Below are 20,425 nucleotides of genomic sequence, written 5' to 3' on the forward strand. Positions count from 1 at the left end.
AAGGTCGGCCCAACAGGAGGTCTGAAGATCCAGTAGTGTTATCCTCCTCCATCTTTATCACATAAAAATCTGCAGGGAAAATAAGTTCGTTAACTTTTACCAGTACGTCCTCGAGGACTCCTTCGGGGTGCACAACAGACCTGTCTGCCAGCTGAATTATAACACCTATTTTCGTCAGAAAAACAGCGTTAAGTGATTCATAATAGAATAAGGCATAACATTTATGGAGGCCCCTAAATCACACATGGCTTTCTTGATCCTCAAATGGCCTATTTTGTATGGCATAGCAAACATACCCCTATCTTTGCATTTTACATACATTTTTCGCTGTAGCACTGCAAATACATTCTCACCAACACTTACCTTTTCGTTACCTGTTAGTTTTCATTTGTTGGTGCAAAGCTCCTTGAGGAACTTGGCATACCACGGAATCTGTCTGATGGCATCTAGCAGTGGTAAATTGATCTCGACATTCCTGAATGTTTCGAGGATCTGTTTGTCTTCCTTACTTTTTCGACACAGATTTAATCGTCTTGGGAATAGAGGTTGGATTTTTGAAAGTGGGGGTTTTGCTCGGACCTGTTCATCATTTTTGGGTTTTTCTTGGGTGATTTATTTGGCCAAGATTTCTGCCAGAAATTGGTTCCAGTACCTTTCCATTTCACAGCGTCACTGTATTTGCGTTTTGCCTTGGGTTTGGTTCTGTTTGTGATGGCAGCTTCCCTTGAGAGTTCAATCTCTCAATTGATGTGGTCAACTCCCTTATGGATGCCTCGGTTGTTTGTTGGAAATCCTTCGTCTCTCTTTGGAAATTAAGAGTTTGCTATTGAAAATCAAGGACATTAGCTGCTAATTTATTGACCATGGTTTCTAGAGAATTACCTGAATATCGAGGCTGTTGTGGGAACCGATTTTGGTTTGACTGGTTAAATCGTGGGTTGGCCCCATAACTTAAGTTAGGGTGATCCCTCCATCCTGGGTTGTAGGTATTAGCTTAAGGGTCGCATTGCCTTTGTGGTGGCCCAAGAAAATTTCCCACAGCATCTAAATGAGCAATAGTATCATTATTCAAACTAGGACATGCATTAGTTGTATGTTCAGGGGTAGCACATATTCCACATAACTGGGTTATCTTTGCTTTTTCTGCAACAAGAGAATTCAAAATATTAAAAATTTTATCAACCTTATCTTCTAAGGTCGAATTACTTAGCTGGTGAACCCTTCTAAGGGGTTTAGGACTGGCTCAAAATTATTGAGAATTTGCAGCCATTATGGAGATTAAGTCTCTTACTTGTTGTGGAGTCATGTTGACCAACGCTCCTCCACTCGCGGCATCTACCATATTCATCTCCATGGGTTTCAGACATTCATAAAAGTACTAGAGCAAAGACTGTTCCGTTATACCGTGTTGTGGGCAATTTGCACACAACTTCTTAAATCGCTCCCAATAGTGGTACAGAGACTCTGCGTCTTTTTGCCTTATTCCCATGATTTCTCTTCTTAACTCAGCTGCACGCGATGCTGGGAAAAACCTGTTGAGAAACAAACGAGACAATTCAGCCTAAGTTGTTACAGATCTAGGAGGTAAATAAAATAACCATTCCCTAGTAGAATTTGCTAAGGAAAAAAGGAAAGCACGCAGTTTAATTTGATCAGTTACCCCCGAGGTTTCATACTAAGGCAAACCATATGGAATTCTTTCAAATGCTTGTGGGGATTTTCGTTCTGTAACCCTCGAAAAGTTGGCAGTAGCTGGATTAAGCCTGACTTTAATTTAAAATCAGTATCCATAGTAGGATACGCGATGCATAGTGGCGGTTGTTCCGTTGGCACTTCAACCAGTTGCCGAATTGTCTGAGCCATAGGTTGACGTGCTAAATTAAGGTTTACATCAAACCTAGCATTAAGCACTTCTTCTGGGGAATCGACTTTTACTTTTTCGCCTTCAAAAGTTTGAGTAGGGTTTTCGTTAACCCTAGACTCTACTTCGTCGTCGGTTCTGATTTCTGGCGGTTGATTACTTTGAGTCCCAACCACCGCTGACTACTTTTTCCTTAGCTTTGTTTCCTTACGATTAGCTCTCGCAATCTTTTCAATTTCTAAATCAAACGCAAGAGTTCCTGGAGCAGATCTAGTCATAAGAAACAAAAAATAAGATTAGTACGTTACCGATTCTCAGCAATGGCACCAAAATTTGATGGGGTTGTTGAGAGCACCAAAAATATCCTATTCCCTGTAAAATAGTAAAAATAACAGTAAATGGGAAGTAGGGTCGAATCCTCAGGGACCGGATTGTACGAATTCTCGTTTATTGTACGAATTCTCGTTTCTTGAAATCCTAGACAATTTATTGACCAAGAAAACTTGCGTTCCTAAAAAATAAAATTAAGAATCTGGAAAAATAAAAATAGAATTTAAAGTGAATTAAAATTACGTAATTAAATAAATTGAAGAAATTAAAATGAGGAAAAAATAAATAGAGTTGGGAAAAGAGAAAGTTTCTTATGTTGCGAGATTCCAGCCTCCGGTTGTATCGTTCCACCTTGGGTTCAATCCTTCGCTTTTAAGTAATCCTTCTCGAGCAGAATAAGCCAGTTATAGTGGAAGAGGATGCCTACAACCACCAGTTCGAAGGATTTAGACTTAAAATTTGGCAGAGCCTGACTCTAACCAATAATCGCTTTTCTGAGACTATCTTCTGCTAGATCATCACTTCCCAACGGCGAATACAACGCCGTTTTATCTCTTGAAATCGCCAACCTCTAACGCAGAAAGCCAACGAACCGACTGTGTAATCTTCCCAAAATGAACAAAGCGGCCATTCCTTGCATAAGTTAAAAAGATCACCTATTAAGGGACATGGGCGGAAGCATCAGCTCCGTAATGCGGAGAAGTGATGAATACCTTGTTGAGAAGGCTAAGTGATCGCGCGATTTTGTGTAACAAGTTTTATAAATTTATAATTAATCGTTCTTGAAACTAACTGTTATCAAGTGTACCTATCGAACAGTAGTATAGTTTTAGCAAGACCGGATTGTCGAACCCAAAGGAACTAAAAGTACTAGTAATGACTGTCTTTTTAATATCTAGCCGAAAAATAGGGAGGGTTTTTTTTAACTAACTAATTATCTAAGTTAAGAATTCACAGAAAGTAGAATAGGGGGATTACTTTTGGAAAACGATTGAATTAAGACAATACCTAAGGAAAAATCCACCTAGACTTTACTCGTTATTCTGGCTCCGAATCGAGCGATTTATTCATTTAACTTATTCCGTAGAGATCCCTAAGTTATGTTATTATCCTTATTCAAGACTAATAACATCTAATCCCTAGATTGAATAATTGAGACTTTTTTCTAATTAACACCCTAATGTTGCATTAACTCGATCTTTGGATCCCCTTATTATGTTTCACCCTAATCCGACAAAATCTAGTCACCCTATCTCTAGGCGCGTAATCAACTCCGCTTAATTATGACAAATGTACTCTTAGACAGGGTCTATTCCTCCTCTGAATAAGAGCTTATCTTGAATCAGCGTCCTGGGATATCAAAACAACAATTCAAAACATATAATTAAGAACAAGTTAAATATTTATCATACAATTCAGAAAATAATAACAAGATTCGTCTTAGGTTTCATCCCCCTTAGGTATCTAGGGGATTTAGTTCATAACTAAAATGGAAAACATCTTAGAAGAATAACGAATACAAAACATAAAGAAAACCCAAAACTCCTGAAGGAAAATTGAGGGGAGATCTTTACTCTGGATGATGAATCTGGCTTCTAAAATGGAACAATCGGCTTTCTTCGAGTAATTCCTTCCTCCCTCTTTATGCCTCCACTTTTTCACTTCCTTTAAGGTGTATTTATAGGCGTTAGAATGCCTACAAACCCTCAAAATTAGCCTTTTTTCCGAATTGGACTAAACTTGGGCTCGGCAGAGACACACTTGTGTGACACGCCCGTGTGAGTTGTGCTTCGATTCTGCCAAATTGACACGGCCATGTGTTATGCCCGTGTTAGGAAGTCCAAGCTGTGTTGATTTTGTACTTTGTCCCATTTTCTTCGTTTTGGCCCGTTTCTCGTTTCTGTCGCTCTCCTATGCTTACCTACGTATAAAACATGAAATTAAAGCATTAGGAGCATCAAATTCACCAATTCTAAGAAAAAATCATCAATAAAATGCGTTAAGCATAGGGTAAAAATATGTATAAATTACGGTTTATCAAATACCCCCACACTTAAGCATTTGTTTGTCCTCAAGCAAAATCCTCAGCTCATAATCAAAATAAATCCTTCTCAACTTATAATTTCTATTGATAATGTCTCAAAATAATAAATAAGTAATCATACATTGAGAATTCAATTAAAAGAACATCAAAGTTTCAAACATTCCAAGTTGAGCATTTTATCCTGAAAACATAAGTGTTTCCCCTCATCTAAGTAATTACCTTTGGTTCAGAATATCACAGAGTTTCACATCCTCACTAAAGATTCACTCAAATCACTCGAAGTGTTTAAGGACAATAAATGAAGCACTTAATAGTTAATAATGAAAAGTCATTACCATAGGCCTGCATGAAAATCAAATCTCCACCACTTATAAATTAAGATGAAACATCAATCAAAAGGTCTTTAGAGGGTTATAACGCGGCTTGGTTAGGGGGTGCGGTCACAAGATGAAAGAAAAGGTTAGAATCGAGATTGAATTGAAAAATTGCCTAACTAGAAAAATAGCTAGTCATCAATTGTGTACAACAGAGCTTTTCTAAGAATAAGGAATTTAACTTCTTTAGCTTAGCAGATTACTGTTACTAATAAGTATACATGTTTTTTTTTTAAGAACAAGTTAAATTACAAAGTAGAATAAAACATAGCTAAGCAACTATTTCAATTCCAATCTCAACAAAAATGGAGATCAAATTATTTTAGGGGATTTTAACAATAATGGGTTAAGGGTTACTATTAAGGGTAATACAAGAAATGGCTTGTTAGCTCAACGGGGTTTACTAAGGGTTAATCGTGGAGGTGGGCTTTTCATGGAAATAGTGGGTTAATCCTAAGTGCCTTTCTCATTTTGACATATCAAATCAAATAGTGTGGTCTTGACATGCATAATCAAGCAAGTTCTAGAATAACAGTTCAATACTGACGCACTTAAAGCAATAATAAAAGTGAGCATGAAAGAATTAATAGATACTCAAAAGGCTCAAAAATCTCACAAAAATTATGGCTTTTTGATGTTTAAAACTTGTGAATTCCAACTCAAAGTAATACCTGAACTTTGGGGGAAAATAACCTAAAATTTTAAATCCTTAAAAATCAACTTATCATGCTTGATTCTCTAATGTTTTAAAGTTTAAACAATCAATACATAAATGCCTATGTTTTAATTTAAGATATATAAATCAAAATCATAAATCAATCAAAATTTATCCTAAATACGATATAAGAGCTTTTCAAGAGAACAAGGCAGTCATTTAGGGATTTTTCTGATAGTGAAATAAATATCCCCCACACTTAAGATGTACATTACCCTCAATGTACAAAGATAGATATAAGAATAGAATGTGAAAATAAGATAGGGAGAGAAGTGAAAACTTCCTGAGTGCTGACTAAATTTCCTTGAACTGGAGTTTCAGAGAATAATCGACGTGAGGGTGGAGGAGGATACTCCGGCGATGGTAGAGGTTCATTAGTCCATAAGTCCTGGGCCAAAAGAATATTATATCTGAAATTGGTTATGGTCGTGGTCGAGTAGGACATGGCAGTCGTGGAGAACCTTTTCGGGTGGAGTTTTGAGTCCCTGAGTAATAGTGAGCTTTGGAGCCTTTTGTAACTGTGATAGCATCAGGAACTCTTTTAAAAAGTATATAAGGAAGAATGATTGCTCGGTACGAAATAGCCGGAATTCAAAATTTTTAAATAAAAATTATAAATCTTAATAAAAATAAGATGAAAGAAAAATAAAAAGTAGTCTTAAAATAAAATAGAAGTAAAAACATAAAATAATAAATAAATATTTTTAAACATCTTCATCGCTGGACGGTTCGTGAGGTGGGACTGGCGATGAAATGTGGAGGTGCTGACAAATCTGCTGTAAAGTAGCATCAATGTTGTCAAATCATTGAAAACACTGCTGCTCAAATCGAGTGAGGAGCTCAGAAATGTCAGTATATGAAGCTGCTACATGAACTGGACGAGAAGATGGTGGTGGCTGAGACGGTGGGTCCTCATGCTGTGGAGGGACATCAGGAATATCCTCGGAGGCATCCTCCTCGGTAGATTGGGTGAGACGATATTGAAGAGGGTATGTTCCTAGGTGCTTTTCGATCATCCTCATGCTAAGCATACTCAAGATGCCTTGTGGAGACATCTAGCCAATAAGGGTTAAGGATGATTCTGAGGCCGCGGTGCTGAGGAGCCCGAAGTGTCGAGCCAACCAAGTAACATAGGGGCCAATGGAGATGACCCCCTTCCTATGCCGCTCCGTCTGGTGTTGAATGGAGAGGGCAATGAAATAGGCAAGGTCGATGACATACCCGTGTGACATAAACCATAGAAAGTAGGGGTCGTTAGTGTTGACGACACTAGTGCTCTCTCGCCTTCCTTAATTGTATGGGCCAAAATGGAATGTAGGTACCTCAGGGATGGAGGGAGAGCCGATGCCTTGGAGCGGCTAAAATTGTAGGTGGCTGCGCCTGGTACTAGTGTGTCCCAGCATCATAAAGGAGAACAATGAATATGGCAATTGAGAGCATGTAAGTCATTCTCCTCCTTGAATTCTTCCGTTTATAAACCCAGTACAATACCAAATTCTGGGATGCTGAGCTGGCGGACTAATCTGCCTAGGAAAAATTGTACTGTGTCGGGATCATCGTAGTTCGTCATCACGGTCTGAAGATGAAATGTAGAGCATAATTCTATCGTAAGCTCGAGATACGTCGGCTCGATGATCCCAAAGAAAAGCTTCCAATGGTCAGTGGTTAAGAGGGCCTGAATCGCATCAGCCAATTGAATTTGTTCTATTGCAGCCCAGTAGATGTAGCGGCCCGCAATTAAAGGTTGAGCCCGAAGTATTTGGAAGAGTTCTTCTTGGGGCCCGATGGGGAATCTCAGGAAAGGGTGATGAACTTCCGTGGTAGGACCCGAGGAAGATGATGCTCCCTTCCTTTTCTTTGAAGCAGGGACAATGGCCTTTTTACTACGTGAAGATGACATTGTATACCTACAAGTGGAAACATGAATTCGTCTTGATGAGTAGACAAGGAAAAAATGCGACTAAATTCGAAGAGGAAAATGCATAAATATGTTCAGCCACAACTACTAAGTTTAACTAAAACAATAAGTTCAATGACCTATTTTTGTGGCATTAGCATGGTGATATAAGTAAATATGACAAAGAATGGAATGCAACATACTATATAAATGAACATAAATGTCAACATAATAAGCATGAAAATTTCAACTATCCTAACCATGAATATGCACTTTTAACTAATCAAATGGCGTAATCATGTAATGAGTAAGAATATAAACATGAAAAAGATGATAACTTGTTCTATAAGTGAAATTTGTGTGATAGAAAGATTAAAGTAACATGAAAAATATAGATTACTATGATAAATAGCATTATAAATCAGTGAAATAAAAGAGAAAGGAGTAAACAAACGCTAAAAGAGGTAGATTGGATATTGAAAATGAAGTTGGAAGTGGCACACGGGCGTGGCGGGGGGGCGTGTAGACTTGCAGCGGCTAGGGTTAGGGTTTTTAGATGAAGAAAACAATGAATAGTGAAGCCTGTTTATAGATTTTGGGGCACATGGCCATGGATCACGCCCGTGTTCCCCAATGTTTACCCGTGTAACTCACGAATTTTGAATTTGGGTGCGTCTAAACATTTAGTCTACGCCCGTATTCCTTGGGCATATGGGTGCACACGACCGTGTCGCACGATCGTACCTGGCTTCATTCGCTTCTCCTACACCCGTGTATGTAGGCCCATGCCCGTGTTAGTTTAACAGGTTCGACCACGGTTGCTTGGCACAGGCGTGTCAAACCCTATGTTGATTTGACAGGTTTGGCCACGGGTTCTAAACACGGGCGTGTCTAACACCCATGTTGTTTTGGCAGGTTTGCCCACGGCCATGTCGCACGGCCGTGTCGATTTATTGCAACCCGTGGTGGAGAAATCTTTACCCTGTTTTCACATAGACCTAAGCACGCCCGTGTGCTTGGCCGCGTCTATGTAGTGACCCTATATTCAAGTGCTCCGTTAGTAAGTTAGGTGTTTAAACAATAAAATTGAAAGAAGTTAATATAGTTAGTGCTTGGGTTGCCTCCCGAGAAGCGCTTATTTATAGTCTAAGCTCGACTTACCTCTCCATTGAATGGTCATAGTGTTCGAAGAGTTTATACTCTTCATTCCTGCTATCATTCTCATCAAAATTAGGTTTTAGACGGGTGTTGCTTACCTTAAAAGTGTCAAACTTGGGATGACTTACCTCGACTGTACCGAATGGGAAAATGCTAAGTACCGTAAGAGGGATTTCTTCATTCGGTGTAGTAGTGACAATATGAGGATCTATGGCATCTAATAAGACTTTATCTCCAACCTTAAGTAGATGTGGGAAGGTGTTAAGCTCGTTCTGGGGTTCTGGTTTATCGTGTGTTCTCAGTTTATGCGTCCGCTATTCATCTAGCTCCTTAATTTGTAGCCTTCGATCTTCATGAACAGGTCCTCTGCTACTACTTGAGAATGACTCATGTGCTTCCTTTAGACTCATTTCCTGCAAAATAGGTGATACCATATTGTTAGTTTTAGTAGAATGGTTTAAACGATCACCTTTAATTTCCGATGTATTGCCAGAATTGCGAGCTTGAAAGGTGATTGTTTCGTCTCCCCCATGGAGTGTGAATTCACCTGTGCCAACATCAATAATCGTTTTAGCAGTTGCTAAAAAGGGCCTTCCTAAAATCAAAAGAGTTTTGCTATCCTCTTCTATGTCTAGAACAATAAAGGCAACAGGAAATATAAATTTATCGATTTTAACTAGCACATCTTCAATAATACCCCTAGGGAATCTTGTAGTTTTGTCTGCTAATTGAATGCTCATCCTAATCTGTTTGGGTTTCCCAAGACCTAATTGTTTGAACATTTTGTAAGGCATGACGTTAATACTAGCCCCTAAATCAGCTAATGCATTATTAACATCTAAACTACCAATTAAGTAAGGAATCGTAAAACTCCTTGGATCTTTTAGTTTATTAGGTAGTTTATTCTAGAGAATAGCTGAGCAAACTACGTTTAGCTCTACATGTGATGCCTTGTCCAACTTCCGTTTATTTGCTAAAGCTCTTTTAAAAATTTCATTGCGTTCGGCATCTGCGATAGAACTTCAATAAACGGTAAGTTAATATGTAATTTTTTTAAGAGTTTAAGGAATTTACCAAATTGTTTATCTGAGCGGTCTTTCCTTGTTGCATTGGGATATGGCACACGGGGTTTATATTTGGCATTCATTAATTTGTTTTTATTATGACCTACCTCACATTGATCTTTGCCTACCATAGTTTCTTATCTCAATTCTGGCTCAGGCTCAACGACTCTTTTGTCATCTTGAATATTAATTGCGTTGAGCTGTTCCCTCGGGTTGGGTTCAGTATTACTTGGCAAGCTACCTTGTGGTTGTTCAGAGATTTGTTTGGACAGCTAGCCTATCTGAGTTTCGAGCCCTTGGATCGATGCTTGTTGATTCTTAAGTGCTGTCTCGGTATTCTAGAAATGAGTTTCTAACACCGATATAAACTTTGAGAGCATCTCTTCAAGGTTCGGCTTATTTTCCTGTCAGTAGGGTGGTTGTTGGTAGCCTGGAGGTGGTCTCTGATTTCCTTGGCCTCCCCATGAGAAATTTAGGTGGTTCCTCCAACCTGCATTGTAAGTGTTACTATATCAATTGTTTTGAGATCGAGAATTATTACCTATGTAATTTAACTACTCGTTATCCATGTTGTGGCCATAAGGTTGGTATTCCGAATTGCTTGATCCACCTCCACTTTCTTCGCACTGTATTACTGGGTGACCTTGTGAAGAACTAAGAAAACCATCAATTTTCTTATTCAAGAGTTCTACCTTATTAGAGAGCATGATGACCGAATCGATGTTATAAACACCGACTATTTTGGTTGGCTTTGTCCTCATGACTTGCCACTGATAGTTATTTAGTGACATCTCCTCTATAAACTTAGAAGCATCTTCAGGTGTTTTATTATTGATGGTTCCGCCAGCAGCTGTGTTAATCATTTGTCGAGTTGAAGGATTCAGGCCATTATGGAATGTTTGAACCTGAAGCCAAAGGGAATCCCATGGTGAGGGCACATTCTCAGTAAGTCCTTGTATCTCTCCCGTGCATCGTAAAGAGTTTCTAAGTCCATCTGCACAAACGAAGAGATATCATTACATAGTTTAACCGTTTTAGCAGGCAAAAAATATTTTAGTAAAAATTTTTCGGTCATTTGTTCCTAAGTAGTAATTGACCCTCATGGAAATGAGTTCAACCACCGTTTAGCTTTGTTCCTCAATGAAAAAGGGAATAACCAAATACGAATGACACCATGAGAAACACCATTAATTCTAAATGTATTGCATACTTCCAAAAAGTTTGCTAAGTGAGCGTTGTGATCCTCATCCTGAAAACCATCAAACTGAAAAAATTGCTGTATCATTTGAATAGTGTTAGGCTTTAGTTCAAAAGTATTTGCAGCTACAGGAGGTCTAACTATGTTCGATTCATTTCCTGTTAAAGAAGGTTTAGCATAATTATACATAGTGCGTGGAGTAGGATTTTGATTAACCGCAATTGCAGGAGGTAGCTGATTGTCTTGGTTTTTAGCCATCTCTTCAGTTGGGGATTTAGTATCATCCTCGTGCTCGTTCTCTGTGTATCTTAAGCTTCGCCTTATTTCTCTTTGGTTTCTGTGAACTGTGCAATTGATTTCTTGGTCAAAGAGTAGTGGTCCTGACGGGTTTCTTCTAGTCATAAACTATAAAAAACCTGTCAAGAGAAAGAAAAAGTAAATTAATAAATAATAATAATAATTAAATTAAATTAAATTGCAAGAAAAATAAATGGCTAAAGTAATAAAAATTGAGAGTCCCTAATATCTTAGTTCCCCAGCAACGGCGCCAAAAACTTGATCGCGCAATTTTGTGTAATAAGTTTTGTAAATTTATAATTAATCATTCTTGAAACTAACTATTATCACGATGTAGGCAAATGTACTTATCGAACAGTAGTATAGTTTTAGCAAGATCGGATTGTCGAATCCAAAGGAACTAAAAGTACTAGTAATGACTGTCTTTTTATTATCTAGCCTAAAAATAAGGGGTTTTGTTTTAACTAACTAATTATCTAAACTAAGAATTCATAGAAAGTAGAATTGGGGGATTACTTTTGGAAAACGATTGAATTAAGACAATACCTAAGGAAAAATCCAACTAGACTTTACTTGTTATTCTGACTCCGAATTAGATGATTTATTCATTTAACTTGTTCCGCAGAGATCCCTAAGTTATGTTATTATCCCTATTCAAGACTAATAACATCTAATCTCTAGATTGAATAATTGAGACTTTTTTCTAATTAACACCTTAGGGTTGCATTAACTCAATCTATGGATCCCCTTATTATGTTTCACCCTAATCCGGCAAAATCTTGTCACCCTATCTCTAGGCGCGCAATCAACTCCGCTTAATTATGACAAATGTACTCTTAGACAGGGTCTATTCCACCTCTGAATAAGAGCTTATCTTGAATCAGTATCCTGGATATCAAAACAAGAATTAAGAACACACAATTAAGAACAAGTTAAATATTTATCATAAAATTCAGAAAATAATAACAAGATTCGTCTTAGGTTTCATCCCCTTTAGGTATTTAAGCGATTTAGTTCATAACTAAAATGGAAAACATCTCAGAAGAATAACGAATACAAAACATAAAGAAAACTCAAAACTCCTGAAGGGAAATTGAGGGGAGTTCTTCAGTCTTGATGATGAATCCGGCTTCTGAGATGGAACAATCGGCTTTCTTCGAGTAATTCCTTCCTCCCTCTCTGTGCCTCCCATTTTTCTCTTCCTTTAAGGTGTATTTATAGGCTTTAGAATGCCTAAAAACCCTCAAATTAGCCTTTTTACGAATTGGACTCAACTTGGGCTCAGTAGAGACATGCCCGTGTGAGTCGTGCTTCGATTCTGTCAAATCGACACGGCCGTGTGGAATGCCAGTGTGAGAAAGTCTGGGTCATGTTGATTTCGTACTTTGACCCATTTTCTTTGTTTTTTGCCTGTTTTTCGTTTCTTTCGTTCTCCTATGCTTGCCTAAGTATAAAACATGAAATTAAAGCATTAGGAGAATCAAATTCACCAATTCTAAGGAAAAATCATCCATAAAATGTGTTAAGCATGGGGTAAAAATATGTATAAATTACGGTTTATCAAATACCCCCACACTTAAGCATTTGCTTGTCCTCAAGCAAAATCTTCAACTCATAATCAAAATAAATCCTTCTCAACTTATAATTTCTATTGATAATGTCTCAAAATAATCCATAAGTAATCATACATTGAGAATTCAATTAAAAGAACATCAAAGTTTCAAACATTCCAAGTTGAGCATTTTATCCTGAAAACATAAGTGTCTCCCCTCATCTAAGTAATTACCTTTGATTTAGAATATCACAGAGTTTCACATCCTCACTAAAGATTCACTCAAATCACTCAAATCACTCAATAGTCAATAATGAAAAGTCATTACCATAGGCCTGCATGAAAATCAAATCTCCACCACTTATAAATTGAAATGAAGCATCAATCAAAAGGTCTTTAGAGGGTTATAACGTGGCTTGGTTAGGGGGTGTAGTCACAAGCTGAAAGAAAAGGTTAGAATCAAGATTAAATTGCAAACTTGCCTAACTAGAAAAATAGCTAGTCATCAATTGTGTACAACAGAGCTTTTCTAAGAATAAGGAATTTAACTTCTTTAGCTCAACAGATTACTGCTACTAATAAGTATACATGTTTTTTTTAAGAACAAGTTAAATTACAAAGTAGAATAAAACATAGCTAAGCAACTATTTCAATTCCAATCTTGACCAAAATGGGGATCAAATTAATTTAGGGGATTTCAACAATAATGGGTTAAGGGTAATACAAGAAATGGCTTGTTAGCTCAACGGGGTTTACCAAGAGTTAATCGTGGAGGTAGGTTTTTCATGGCATGAGTGGGTTAATCCTAAGTGCCTTTCTCATTTTGACATATCAAATCAAATAGTGTGGTCTTGACATGCATAATCAAGCAAGTTCTAGAATAACAGTTCAATACTGACGCACTTAAAGTAATAATAAAAGTGAGCATGAAAGAATTAATAGATTTTCAAAAGGCTCAAAAATCTCACAAAAATTATGGCTTTTTGATGTTTAAATCTTGTGAATTCCAACTCAAAGTAATACTTAAACTTTAGGGAAAACAACCTAAAATTTTAAATTTTTAAAAATCAACTTATTATGTTTGATTCTCTAATGTCTTAAAGTTTAAACAATCAATACATAAATGCCTATGTTTTAATTCAAGATATATAAATCAAAATCATAAATCAATCAAAATTTATCCTAAATACGATATGAGAGCTTTTTAAGAGAACAAGGCAGTCATTCAGAGACTTTTCTGATAGTGAAATAAATACCCCCCACACTTAAGATGTATATATTACCCTCAATGTACAAATATAGATATAAGAATAGAATGTGAAAATAAGATAGGGAGAGAAGTGAAAACTTCCTGAGTGCTAAATGAATTTCCTTGAACTGGAGTTTCGGAGAATAATCGCGTGAGGGTGGAGGAGGATACTCCGACGGTGGTAGAGGTTTATTAGTCCATAAGTCCTATGCCAAAAGAATATTATATCTGAAATTGGTTATGCTCGTGGTCGAGCAGGACATGTCAGGCGTGGAGAAGTTTTCGCAGTAGAGTGTCGAGTTCCTTAGTAATAGTGAGCTTTGGAGCTTTTTGTAACTGTGATAGCATCAGGAACTCTTTTAGAAAGTATATAAGGAAGAATTATTACTCAGTAGGAAATAACTGAAATTCAAATTTTTTAAATAAAAATTATAAATCCTAATAAAAATAAGATGAAAAAAATAAAAAGTAGTCCTAAAATAAAATAAAAGTAAAAACATAAAATAATAAATAAAGATTTTTAAACATCTTCATCGCTGGACAGTTTGCAAGGTGAGACTAGCGATGAGATGTGGAGGGGCTAACAAATCTGCTGTAGAGTAGCATTAATGTTGTCAAATCGTTGAAAACACTGCTGCACGAATAGAGTGAGGCGCTCAGAAATGTCAACATATGAAGCGACAATATGAACTGGATAAGAGGGTTGTTGTGGCTGAGACGATGGGTCCTCGTGATGTGGAGGGACATCAGGAATATCCTCGGAGGCATCCTCCTCGGTAGATTGGGTGAGACGATATTGAGGAGGGTATGTTCCTTGGTGCTTTTCGATCATCCTCATACTAAGCATGCTCAAGATGCCTTGTGGAGACATCTGGCCAATGAGAGTTTAGGATGATTCTTGGGTCGCGGTGTTGAGGAGCCTGAAGTGTCAAGCCAACCGAGAAATATAGGGGCCAATAGAGATGACCCCCTTCTTATGCCACTCCATCTGGTGTTGAATAGCGAGGGCAATGAAATAGGCAAGGTCGATGACATGCCCATGCGACATACACCATAGAAAGTAGGCGTCGTGAGTGTTGACGACGCCAGTGCTCTCTCGCCTTTCTGTAATTGTGTGGGCCAAAATGGTATGTAGATACCTCAGGGATGGAGGGAGAGCCGATGCTATGGAGCGGCTGGGATTGTAGGTGGCCGCGCTTGGTACTAGTGCGTCCCAACATCGTGAAGGAGAACGATGAATGTGGCGGTTAAGAGCATGTAAGTCATTCTCCTCCTTGAATTCCTCTGTATATAAACCCAGTGCAGTACCAAATTCTGGGACGCGGAGCTGGCGGACTAATCCGCCTAGGCGAAATTGCACCGTGCCGGGATCATCGTAGTTCGTCATTTGTATTTTAGAGTCTTGTTCTATAAAATCTCTTCTATTGCATTTTAGTCCTTGGGTCTTCCATGTTTGCATTTTTGGCACCACTTCTCTCTTTCTTTGCATGTTGGCCTATTATATCTTCAAATTTGTACTTTTTTCCTTAAATTTCCTCTTGCCTCCAATTTAGTCCCTAAAAGATAAAAGAACACAAAATAATCCAAATTAGTAGGATCATACTCAAAATAATCATGCAATTAGCACATAAAATATTTCGTTCTAGAGTATTATCAGCCACTTATCGGATTATATAAACAATATGCTTTAGATTAAGAATTATAGCCAATGAAAATGCATTTTTAGGATTTTTCATCAAGTTTAGATCGATAAGTAAATAATGCATACGCTATACAACCAAAGACTTTTAAGTAGGTTACCCAAGGTTTCTTACCTATCTAAGCTTCAGAAGGTGTCTAATTAAGAATAGCCCTTGTTGGCGAGATGATCAAAAGGTACATTATTGTTGCAACTGCTTCTTCCTAAAATTGATCTGGGAGTTTTTTCGCTCTCAACAAGCTTCTGGCCATTTCTACAATAGTATGATTTTTTCGTTCCGCAATTCTATTTTTATAATAGTCAAATAAATTTCAAGAGGAGCACGTGGTACATTTCAATCCCACATTTGAGGTAAATTCGAATGTTAAAGTGGGAGTGAAGGGAGATATCCTAGATGCTAAGAACCAGACAAAAGTAGTGTTCAAACCGAACATCCTTACTAAACCTAAAGGTGAGGGAGTAAGAGGTGGCGCCTTGGAGATTGGAAATATTTTTTCCAAAGGAATTATAAAAGGTCACATGAATAAATCGTCAGGCTCAAAAAATTGGTGGCAATTAATTAAAACTTTTAAAAGATCGAGGAATTGTTTCAAGACTTCTAAAAATTCTCAGGTTTCCTTCCTTGACTCTATGAAGAAGGTTGCAAATCTTATCGCGTCAGAATTTGATGGATAGTTTGTCTAAGAATTGACGATGGAGGAGGGAGAGTGGTTGGAGAATCCATCAACCGATCACCATTAGATAAGTTTTCTTTTCTCCTTTTTTAATTATTATCATTATGAATTTTTTTTATTTTATCTTGGAATGTGCAAGGATGTGCAAGTGAAAAATTTATGCGTGCGTTCCATGAATATAATAAACTTCACAAACCGGATATTGTTAGTCTTCTTGTACCATGGGTGAGTGGGGCTAAGGTTGACGCAATCATTGTCAAGTTGCGATGGAATAAATCTCATTGGGTAGAAGTATTTGACTTTTCTGGTGGTATTTGGTTAGGTTGGAGTAATTCGATTGATTTAAAGTGTGTTAGCACTCATCCTCAATTTATTCTGGCTTGCATTCACTCACATCTAATCCTTCATTCGATCTTTATTACTTTTTTGTATTGGAGCCCAAACAAGCAAAAAATGAAAGTTCTCTGGAGAGATCTCAATCTTTCTAGTCCTCTTCGGAGTCACCCTTGGATGGCTACAGGCAATTTTTAGTGCCATTCTCTCCTCGAAAGATAAAAAAAAAGCTAGTCATGTTTAAAGGCTTTAGATGAAAGTTCTTTTGTGAATTCATGGACAATAATCAAATCTATGATCTGGGCTTCCAAGGTTCTCCTTTTATGTGGCTTCAAGGTATCTTTTTTAAGAGACTAGATAGGGCAGTAAGTAATGAAGATTAGATGGAGTAGTTTCCTAGTTTCTTAGTTACACACCTTCCAAGAATTAAATTTGATCATCGTCTATTGTTTCTGCATTCTTGTTCTGCTCTTAAACCCTCGAATGATCGTCCCTTTCAGTTTCTTGCAATATGGTTGCATCACCCTAAGTTCACTTATTTTGTTAAGGATAATTGGTGTTTCGATGGTGATATGACTAGTGTGATTGTCGGGTTTACTAATAAGCTCAAGATCTAGAATAAATGTGTTTATGGACACATTGGTTAGCGGAAGATAGAATTATTATCCAAGCTTTCCAATTTACAGCGAACCATAGATTTATCTGGGACTACTTCTCTAGTTCACCAAGAGTTGGAGACATGAGAGGAGATTGAAAATATTTTACATCATGAAGAGATGCTCTAAAAACAAAAATCGAGATGCGAATGGTTAAAATTAGGGGATCATACCACAAAATAATTCCATAGGCGTACTATACAGAGAAGGAATTGTAACACCCCAAACTCAACTTAGAAGTTATGGTTGAATCTAGCAATGTCACATGGAATGGAATTTTAAAACGAGTTTGTTGAGTTAAAACTGTTCTAGGTAGTTAGCTTTTATCTTAATTCGAAGTGAAACACGTGTTCTTTGTTATGTCTAAAATCATACCTCTTTGGCAGTAGCTTTGGAAAACACTTATTTTAGAAAAACAGTTTGATCTTAGTGAAAATTGAGTTTTATCATGCCTAGCAGTAATAAATCGTAAAACAATTTAAAAAACCAAAAACTTAAAGCCAGACAGTCCAAAATCCATAAGTTACATCAAACCCCCAAATGAGTAATAAAATCTAAAAATTAACAGAAAATAGTCTAAATTTACGAGTGACCACCGTCGAGTCCTCCGCTGTACTGATCCGTCAAGTCTAGGGATTACCTGTACAAATTAAACAGAAAGGGTAAGTTTTTGCAAACTCAGTGTGTAATCCCCACAGAAAACATGTATACAAAAACACATCAGAATACAGTCAAATATAGGCTTGGCCTGAGCCCATTACAGATTCTATTTGGGCCTTAAACCTATCAGGTACAAATTCAAATATATATTAGGGCCTTGGCCCATCTCAGTTGCAGTATGAGGTAATAGAAATTAGAAATCAAAATCTGACCTACCAACCTCTACACACCATCTCCGACTATTCCTACACACCATGTGGGGTTTAAAACATCCACCCATCCCTATACACCATGCTGTACTGAAATGCGACACAAAATTAGAAATTTGTAGCTGAGCTACCAAATAACTGGCTTAATAGCCTTTCAGTACACTTCCTCCAAATATCATCAACCCACCCCAATGTAATGCAATATACAATAGATGTCATGCTATTATGTAGTTAACAGTCCATACATTCAGTTCAGCATACTTGCACAGTTCAGATGTCATACAAACAGTTCACACAATTAAGCGTCTAAATAATGCTTACCGACCCTACAGTAGGTTCACAGTCAACTTGGGCGACCCATAAAACCTTAAGAAACTTTTCAGAAACATGGGCTCACATGCTCATGTGGCCTTCCCGTATGGGCCACACGCCCCGCCCAAATTGGTCTGGGCTGTGTGTCGCACTCAACCTACCTGGCCATCATATGGCCATGTCATGCGGGCACGGCTTGGCTCATCGACCACATGCCCGTGTTCAATCATACGACCTACCACACGGGTAACCACACGCTTGTGTGGCATCGGCAAAATACTTTTTTAGCGTTTTGCTAAATCCTATTTTTTTGCGTTTTTGGTACACACTTGATTCATTTTCAATGTCGAAACACTCCATAAGCCTGAAACCTATCAAAGAACATTTAAAACTAATTTAGTAGTCTAATTTACAAGGTTTCGATAGTCCTTAACGACATTAACTTGACTTACTGCCAAAAAAGACCCTCCGTAAACACCATTAAAATGAGAACCACGAAATTCACTGACCTGAACTTCCTCCTACACCATTAATCCATAGATGAAAACATCACTACTTTTTCGTCAAGAAATTTGTAATAGAAAAGAAGAGGATAACTTACCAACAACATCCAAAAGACACAAAGATGATGTGATAAACAAAATGAGAAAAAGAAAAACCAAGATGAATAAAATCACAAAGGAAAAATCAATAGGAAAGGGGAAAATTTTCGGCAAAACACAAAAAAAAAAGAATGAAGAGGAAAACTGGCAGAAAGTGTATTTTCATGGAAATAAAGACTTTTTGAACATGAGCCTATTTCACAAAAGATTTTTATTGCTTCTAGGATTTAAAACAACAAGTTTGTTTTAAATATTACTCTATATTAGCTCTAAAAACTACAAGAATTTCTTTCACAGTCCAGTTGTTCAGAACACTTCCAGGCTCATAAGGGCGAATGTTTGCTAAGTCTCCTTCCATCACTTTCTCTTCAGATATGACGTTGATGTTCAAATTTCCCATCAAATCTTCAACCGTTCCTTCTCCTGTTATCTTCGGTTTAGTATAGATAATTCCTCCTGACACGAATGTATTGGATATATGGGGAAAAGTTATTGATTCCTACTTGACCTCTACCCCACTCAATCGTGCTCTTCGTCTCTCTTGCCTCCTTTCCATCTTCTTTCTCCTTTGCTTTATGCCTGGCCTATACCCTAAGCCAAAGCAATCCTGTTTATCAGCTAAGATTGGCACTACAACCCGCCCATGGAGATATTTCCCGAGTTTCCTTCCCAGCAATGCTCTTTTTCCTACAGTTAATTATAGGCTCATCCTTGTAGACTCAGATATTTTGGGTATTGGGATCTTGCCTCCTTCGATGATGAAGGTTGTATTCACAAATTCCAACTACCGGAAAGAACATTCTATTGCTTTATTATCATTTTCTATATACTACGCATCACTGGTAACGGATGCAATAATGCCCTGTTCTGCTTTTATCGTTACCAACCGACCCTCTGTCACTAATTTTAGCTTCTGGTGTAGTGATGATGGTAACGCCCCTGCTGAATGAATCCAAGGCCTCTCCAATAAACAATTATAAGAAGGCCTGACATTCATCACTAGGAAATCTGGCTCGTATGTGTTTCGCCAGATCAGAAGAGGTACTTCAATCCTTCCTATTTATTTCCTTTCAATACCGTCGAATGCCCTCGCTAAGTTCTAGCATGTTTTCATATGAAAGCTGTCTATAGGCAACACATTCAATGTGGACAGGGGCAAGACATTCAGTGCCGAGCCATCGTTAATTAGTACCCTTGGTAATGTATACCTTTACAGCGGGTGGTGATGTGTAGAGCTTTGGTGGATCCCATGCCCCCTAGAGGTATCTAATCATCACTAAAGGAGATGATGTTATCGGTGCTTATGTTGTTGACAAGGCGGTCTAGCTTGTTTATCGAGATGTCATCAGCGACATAAGTTTCATTCAACACCTTTATCAGTGCGTTACGGTGTACCTCCGAGTTTCAGAGCAAAGCCAGCTGATATGTACGTTAGTTGCTTGTGTAGTTGTTCCACCACACTATACTCACTATGCTTTAGGAACTTCAAGAATTCCTTAGCTTCTTTCTCTGTTACAGGCTCATTAACGAGTAATTCTGGC

At 37.7% G+C, this 20,425-nt stretch overlaps 1 non-coding gene across 1 annotated transcript; it reads left to right on the forward strand.

The window, feature by feature from the left end:
- Nucleotides 1-10,363: 10,363 nt before the first annotated feature.
- LOC128283306 (small nucleolar RNA R71) lies at nucleotides 10,364-10,470 on the forward strand. The gene has a single exon (XR_008273648.1). It is a non-coding gene; the product is annotated as a small nucleolar RNA R71 (small nucleolar RNA).
- The last annotated feature ends 9,955 nt before the right edge of the window (nucleotides 10,471-20,425 follow it).

This window comes from Gossypium arboreum, chromosome 10 (genome assembly GCF_025698485.1).
Source record: "Gossypium arboreum isolate Shixiya-1 chromosome 10, ASM2569848v2, whole genome shotgun sequence".
NCBI lineage: Eukaryota > Viridiplantae > Streptophyta > Magnoliopsida > Malvales > Malvaceae > Gossypium > Gossypium arboreum.